Raw genomic sequence first — 7,147 nt, forward strand, 5'->3', positions numbered from 1 at the left:
AATGAAAAATCTAACAATGTATCTTAAATAAACAGAAAAGCAGAAGCTAACCAATACCAAAATTAGGTAAAGAAAAAATAATAATAAAAATCAAGTCAGAAATAAATGAAATTGAAATTAAAAAACATACAAAAGATTAATAAAACCAAAAATTTTGTTTTTAAAGAGTTAAACAAAATTGGCCAACCTTTAGTCAGACTAAGTAAGAGAAAAAGAGAGGAAATACAAATAAATAAAATCAGAAATGAAAAATTCAACATTACAACTGATACTGCAGAAATGCAAATGATCATTAGTTCCTGCTATGAAAAACTATATGCCAATAAATTGTAAAATGTAGAAGAAATGGACAAATTTCTAGATATATACAAGTGACCAGCATTGAACTAGAAAGAAATCAAAACTGGAACACATTAATAACAAGTAATGAGATTAAAACCTTAATAAAGTCTCCCAGCAAAGAAAAGCCTGGGACCCAGTGGTTTCATTGCTGAATTCTACCAAATATTGAAAAAATAACTAAAACCATTCTTATTCAAACTATTCTGAAAAATAGAGGATGAAAGAATATGTCCAAACTCATTCTATGGTGCCAGTATTATGCTAATACCAAAAGCAGACAAAGATACATCAAAAGAAGAAAACCACAGGCCAATACCTCTAATAAATATTGATGCAAAAATTCTCAACAAAATAGTAGCAAACTGAATTCAACAATACATTAGAAAGATCATTTATCATGAAAAAGTGGGAATTATTCCTGAGGTGCAAAGTGTGTTTAATATACACAAATAAATCTATGTGATACATCATATCAACAGAATGAAGAATGAAAACCATAAGATCATTTCAATTGATGATGTAAAAGCATTTGATAAAATTTAACATCCTTTTATGATAAAAACCCTCAAAGAACTGGTGATAGAAGAACCATACATGTACATAATAAGAGTTATATTGGACAGACCCACAAGTAGTATCATACTGAATGGGGTAAAAATGAAAGCCTTTTCTCTAAGATCTGGAGCAAGACAAGGATGCCCACTGTCATGACTGTTATTCAATATAGTACTGGAAATCCCAGCTAGAGCAATTAGACAAGAGAAATATATAAAGTGCATTCAAATTGAAAAATAAAAGAAATCAAATTATTCTTGTTTGCAGATGATGTGATCTTAGATTTGTAAAAACCTAAAGATGCCAAAAGAAAATGGTTGGAACTGATAAACAAATTTAGTACAATTGAAGAATAAAAAATTAACATACGAAAATTGGCTGCATTTCTATATGCCAGCCGTGAACAATGTTAAAAAGAAATTTAAAAAGTAATTTTATTTACAACAGCCACACATAAAATTAAATACCAGCAAATAACCAAAGAAGTGAAAGATCTCTGTACTAAAAACTATAAAAGACTAATTAAAGAAATTGAATAGAACACCAAAAAATATTTCATGTTAATGGATTGGAAGAATCAATATTGTTAAAATATCCATATGATACAAAGCAATCTACAGATTCAATGCAGTCTCTATCAAAATCCCAAAGGGCGTCTTCAGAGAAACAGAAAAAAAAATCCTAATATTTGTATAACACCACAAAAGACCCAGAATAGCCAAGACAATCCTAAACAAAAATAAAAAAAAACTGGAGGAGTCATATACCTGACTTAAAATTATACCACTGAGCTCTAGTAACCAAAAGAGCATGGCACTGGCATAAAAACAGACTCATAGACCAATGGCACAGAATAGAGAACCCAGAAACAAATCCACACACCTACAGTGAATTCATTTTCAACAAAGGTTCCAGGAACACACACTGGGGAAGACAGTCTCTTCAATAAATGCTGAGAAAACTGGATATCCATATGGAGAAGAATGAAACCATCACTTGCCATATGCAAAAGCAAAATTAAAATGGATTAAATAGATTAGAGTCAGAGAGAGATTTGCCGATACTGCTGACCTTGGAGATGGAGGAAGAAGCCACAAGCCAAGGAATGCAGTGTTATTTTAAGATTCCTCCTTTTCAATCCATGTTGGGCAAGATGGCCCAATAGAAAATGGTCCAGTCTTGCAGCTCCCAGCAAGACCAATGCAGAAGGGGGTGATTTCTGCATTTCCAACTGAGATCAGGAGATTCCCTCATGTGCCTATACCTCCAGAGCCCTGGGTTTCAAGTACAAAACTGGGCCACTGTTTCGGCAGACATCGAGCCAACTGGAGCAGTTTTTTTCATACACCAGTGGTGCCTGGAACTCCAGCAAAATAAAACTGTCCACTCCCCTTGAAAGGGGGCTGAAGCCTCGGAGCCAAGTGGTCTTGATCAGTGGGTCCCACTCCCACGGAGCCCAGCTAGAAGCACTGGCTTGAAATTCTCACTGCCAGCACAGCAGTTGGAAGTCAACCTGGGATGATCAATCTTGGTGGGGGGAGGGGCTTCCGCCATTACTGAGGCTTGTGTAGACTGTTTCCCCCTGACAGTGCTAAGGGGGCTGGGAGGTTTTGACTGGGCAGAAATCACCACAGTGTGGAAAAGTTCCTGTGGCCAGAATGCCTCTCTAGATTTCTCCTCACTGGGCAGGGCATTTCTGAAAGAAAGGCAGCAGCCCCAGTTAGAGGTTTATGGATATAACTCCCGTCTCTCTGAGACAGAGCACCTGGGAAAAGGGGATGCTGTGGGCACAACTTCAGCAGACTTAAGCTTTTCTGCCTCCCAGCTCTGAAGACAGCAGCAGCTGACCCTGACAAGGAGATTCTCCCAGCATAGCACTTGAGCTCTGCTAAAATACAGAAGGCATCCTAGCGTGGACCCCTGACCACTGTCCCTCCTAACTGGGAGACACCTCCCAACAGGAGTTGACAGACACCTCATATAGGAGAGCTCTGGCTGGCATCAGGCTGGTAACCCTCTGGGATAAACCTTCCAGGGGAAGGAGCAGGCAGGAATCTTTGCTGTTCTGCAGCCTCCACTGGTGACACACAGGCAAAAAAGGATCTGGAGTGGACCTCCAGCAAACTGCAGCAGACCTGCAGAATAGGGACTTGACTGTTAGAAGGAAAATTAACTAACAGAAAGCAACAACATTAACAAAAAGGACTCCCACACAATAACTTCATCCAAAGGTCATCAGCCTCAAAGATCAAAGGTAGATAAATCCATGAAGATGAGGAAAAGCCAGCACAAAAATGCTGAAAATTTCCAAAACCAGAATGCCTCTTCTCCTCCAAATGATCCCAACTCCTCTGCAGCAAGAGCCCAAAACTGGGTGGAAAATGAGATTGGCAAATTGACAGAAGGTGGGTAATAACAAACTACACTGAGCTAAAGGAACATGTTCTAACCCAATGCAAGGAAGCTAAGAAGCTTGATAAAAGGTTACAGGAACCGCTAACTAGAATAACCAGTTTAGATAGGAGCATGACCTCATGGAGCTGAAAAACACAGCACGAGAACTTTGTGAAGCATCCTGAAGTATCAATAGCCAAATCAATCAAGTGGAAGAAAGGATATAGGAGATTGAAAATCAAGTAACTGAAATAAGGCATGCAGACAAGATTAGAGAAAAAAGAATGAAAAGAAATGAACAAAGCGTCCAAGAAATATGGGACTATGTGAAAAGACCAAACCTACAATTGCTTTGTGTGCCTGAAAGCGGACCTCTCTGCAGAAATCATACAATCCAGAAGGTAGTGGGGGCCAATATGCAACATTCTTAAAGAAAAGAATTTTCAACCCAGAATTTTATATGCAGCAAACTAAGCTTCATAAGTGAAGGAGAAATAAAATCTTTTCCAGATAAGCAACTGCTGAGAGATTTTGTCACCATCAGGCCTGTCTTACAAAAGGTCCTAAAGGAAGCACTGAATATGGAAAGGAAAAACTGGTACCAGTCACTGCAAAAGCACACCAAAATACAAAGATGAGTGACGCTATAAAGAAACTGCTTCAAATAATGTGCAAAAGAATCAGCTAGCATCATGATGACAGAATCAAATTCACACATAACAATATAAACCTTAAATGTAAATGGGCTAAATGCTCCAATTAAAAGACATGGGGCTGGGCGCACTGGCTGATACCTGTAATCCTAGCACTTTGGGAGACTGAGACAGGCAGATCACCTGAGGTCAGGAGTTTGAGACCAGCATGGCCAACATAGTGAAACCACGTCCCTACTAAAAATACAAAAAATTAGCTAGGTGTGGTGGTGGGCACCTGTAATCCCAGCTACTCAGGAAGCTGAGGCACTAGAATAGCTTGAACCCAGGAGGCAGAGGTTGCAGTGAGCCAAGATCACGCCACTGCACTCCAGCCTGGGCGAGAGAGCAAGACTCTATCTCAAAAAATAATAATAATAAAAAATAAAATAAAATAAAAATAAAGACAAGAGACACAGACTGGCAAATTAGATAAAGAATCAAGACCCATCGGTGTACTATATTCAGGAGACCCAACTCATGTGCAAAGACACACATAGGCTCAAAATAAACAGATGGAAGAATATTTGCCAAACAAATGGAAAGCAAAAAACAAACAAACAAAAAAGCAAAACAAAGCAGGGGTTACAATCCTAGTCTGTAATAAAACAGACTTTAAACCATCAAAAATCAGAAAGGACAAAGACGGGCATTACATAATGGTAAAGGGATCAGTGCAACAAGAAGACTAACTACACTAAATATATATGCACCCATACAGGAGCACCCAGATTCATAAAGCAAGTTCTTAAAGACCTACAAAGAGACTTAGACTCCTAAACAATAAGCATGGGAGACTTTAACACCCCACTGTCAATGTTAGACAGATCAATGAGACAGAAAATTAACAAGGACATTTAGTACTTCAACTCAACTTTGGACCAAGTGGACCTATTAAAAATCTGCAGAACTCTCCACCCAAAATCAAGAAAATATACATTCTTCTCAGCACCACGTAATTGGAAGTAAAACACTCCTCAGCAAATGCAAAAGAATGGAATTCATAACAAACAGTCTCTCAGACCACAGTGCAATCAAATTAGAACTCAGGATTAAGACACTCACTCAAAACCACACAACTACATGGAAATTGAACAACCTGCTCCTGAATGACTACTGTGTAAATAATAAAATGAAGGCAGAAATAAAGAAGTTATTTGAAACCCATGAGAACAAAGAAACAATGTACCAGAATCTCTGGTACACAGCTAAAGCACTGTAATGAGGGAAATTTACAGCACTAAATGCCCACATCAGAAAGCTGGAAAGATCTAAAATCGACACCTGAGCATCAAAATTAAAAGAACTAGAGAAGCAAGAGCAAGCACATTCAAAAGCTAGTAGAAGACAAGAAATAACTAAGATTAGAGCAGAACAGAATGATATAGAGGCATGAAAAACCCTTCAAACATCAATAAATTCAGAAGCTGGTTTTTAAAAAGATTAACAAAATGGATAGACAGCTAGCTATACTAATAAAGAAGAAGACAGAAGTAACAAACAGATACAATAAAAATGATAAAAGGGGATAGCTCCACTGATCCCACAGAAATACAAACTAACATCAAATAATCCTATAAACACCTCTATGCAAATAAACTAGAAAATCTAGAAGAAATTGACAAATTCCTAGAAAAATACACCCTCCAAAGACTAAACCAGAAGGAAGATGAATCCCTGAATAGAAAAATAACAAGTTTTAAAATTGAGGCAGTAATTAATAGGCTACCAACCAAAAAAAGCCCAGGACCAGATGGATTCAGGACCGAATTCTATCAGAGGTACAAAGAAGATCTGGTACCATTCTTTCTGAAACTATTCCAAACAATAGAAAAAGAGGGAATCCTCCCTAACTCATTTTATGAGGCCAGCATTACACTGATACCAAAACTGGGCAGAGACACACACAAAAAAAGGAAGTTTCAGGCCAATATCCCTGATGAACTTCGATGTGAATATCCTCAATAAAATACTGGAAAACCAAGTCCAGCAGCACATCAAAAAGCTTATCCGCCACAATCAAGTTGGCTTCATCCCTGGGATGCAAGGCTGATTCAACATACACAAATCAATAAATGTAATCTGTCACATAAACAGAACCAATGACAAAAACCACATGATTATCTCAACAGTTGCAGAAATGACCTTCGATAAAATTAAACATCCCTTCATGCTAAAAACTCAATAAATTAGGTATTGATGAAACATATCTCAAAATAATAAGAGCTAATTATGAAAAACCCGCAGCCAATATCATACAGAATGGGCAAAAGCTGGAAGTATTCCCTTTGAAAGCTGACACAAGACAAGGATGCCCTCTCTCACCACTCCTATTCAACATACTATTGGAAGTTCTGGCCAGGGCAATCAGACAAGAGAAAGAAATAAAGCATACTCAAATAGGAAGAGAGGAAGTCAAATTGTCTGTTTGCAGGTGATATGATTGTATATTTAGAAAACCCCATCATCTCAGCCCCAAAATTCCTTAAGCTGATAAGCAACTTCAGCAAAGTCTCAGGATACAAAATCAATGTGCAAAAATCACAAGAATTCCTATATACCAACAATATAGAAGCAAAGAGCCAAATCCTAAGTGAACTCGCATTCACAATTGCTACAAAGGGAATAAAATACCTAGGAATACAACTTACAGGGATGTGAAGGACCTCTTCAAGGAGATCTACAAACCAGTGCTCACAAATAAAAAATAACAGAGGATAAAGGTAATTTATAGATTCAATGCCATCCCCATAAAGCTACCAATGACTTTCTTCCCAGAATTGGAAAAAACTACTTTAAAGTTCATATGGAACCAAAAAAGAGCCCGCATCACCAAGTCAATCCTAAGCCAAAAGAACAAAGCTGGAGGCATCACACTACCTGACTTCAAACTATACTACAAGGCTACAGTAACCAAAACAGCATGGTACTGGTACCAAAACAGAGATATAGATCAATGGAACAGAACAGAGCCCTCAGAAATAATGCCGCATATCTACAACTATCTGATCTTTGACAAACCTGACAAAAACAAGCAATGGAGAAAGGATGCCCTATTTAATAAATGGTGCTGGGAAAACTGGCTAGCCATATGTAGAAAGCTGAAACTGGATCCCTTCCTTACACCTTATACAAAAACTAACTCAAGATGGATTAAAGACTTA

Source organism: Pan troglodytes, chromosome X, assembly GCF_028858775.2.
Source record: "Pan troglodytes isolate AG18354 chromosome X, NHGRI_mPanTro3-v2.0_pri, whole genome shotgun sequence".
NCBI lineage: Eukaryota > Metazoa > Chordata > Mammalia > Primates > Hominidae > Pan > Pan troglodytes.